Consider the following 1,618-nt stretch of genomic DNA (forward strand, 5'->3'; position numbering starts at 1 on the left):
TACAAAGCAGGGGGGCCGCTCAAGAGATTCCCCACCCCACCCCGTCAATCTTCCTAGGATGTGCCCCCAATATGCAAAGCAAGGGGGGCCGCTCAAGATATTCCCCTCACCCCGTCAACCTTCCTAGGATGTGCCCCCCCAATATATAAAGCAGGGGTGGAGGAAAGCCGAACCTCCCCACTAAAGAGATTCGGGCCCCCCAAATCTTTATATAATATGCCCCCCCCCAATATTCTTCAGTTGGCCTTGCTAGCTAGGGGTGATGGGACTTGTAGTTCAACAACATCTGGGCATCCACAGGTTGAGAAAGGCTGGTATATGGCATTGCATATATATATATATTGTGCAGGTATTTTATTGATGTGGCTGGACTACAACTCCCATCATCCCTGAGCTCTGGCCTTGCTAGCTAGGGGTGATGGGAGTTGTAGTCCAACAACAGCAATAAAATACATCGATTTTATATGGATTGATATGTTTATATGGATATATAACATTTATATGTTATATGGATTTCTCTTGAACTTTTATATGTTTATAACCCCCCCAAAAAAACCCCAATTTTATATACATGTGTGTGTGTGTATTAATTCCCCCAAAACCCACAATTATTATAAATATATATTATAATATATATTATATTATATTAACCCCCAAAAAAACCCACAATATATATATATATATATATATATATTGTGGGTTTTTTGGGGGGTTAATATAATATAATATATATTATAATATATATTTATAATAATTGTGGGTTTTGGGGGAATTAATACATACATATATATATATATATATATATATATATATATATATATATATATATATATATTGGGGGGTTAATATAATATAATATATATTATAATATATATTTATAATAATTGTGGGTTTTGGGGGAATTAATACATACATATATATATATATATATATATATATATATATATATATATATATATGTATATATAAAATGTAATATTATAATAACCCCCCAAAACACACATACACACACATATCTAATGATACTATAATAACTCCCCCAAAAACCCACAATTATATATATTTTTATACACACACACACACACACAAATATATAATATTATAATAACCCCCCAAACACACACACACACACACATATATAATGATACTATAAAACCCCATAAAACCCACAATTATATATTATAATTATATATTATAATATGTTATTATTATAATATGTGTGTGTGTGTGTGTGTGTGTGTAACCCCCCCAAAAAAACCCCACAATTATATATTAGTCCCCAGATCCAGTTGAAAAATCCTGCCGATACAGGATTATTGTAATTATTGTTATATTTGCAGGAGATGATTGGATGGGCAGATTTGAGCAGGAATTTGGATAGGCAGAAGATATTAGAAATTCAATTTAAATTCATTTAACTTGCTCATCTAATTATCTACATCCTTCCCCCTCCTCCTGCGGTTCCTTAAATTTATTTCCGAATATCTTCCGCCTACCCAAATTCATTTACCTTGCTCATTTAATTATCTAGGTACTTCCTTCCCCCTCTTTCTGCGGTTCCTTACATTTATTATTATTAATTTTAATAATATATAATAATTATAATAAAATAATAAAA

The sequence above is a fragment of the Podarcis raffonei genome, chromosome 11 (genome assembly GCF_027172205.1).
Source record: "Podarcis raffonei isolate rPodRaf1 chromosome 11, rPodRaf1.pri, whole genome shotgun sequence".
In the NCBI taxonomy this organism is placed as follows: Eukaryota; Metazoa; Chordata; class Lepidosauria; order Squamata; family Lacertidae; genus Podarcis; species Podarcis raffonei.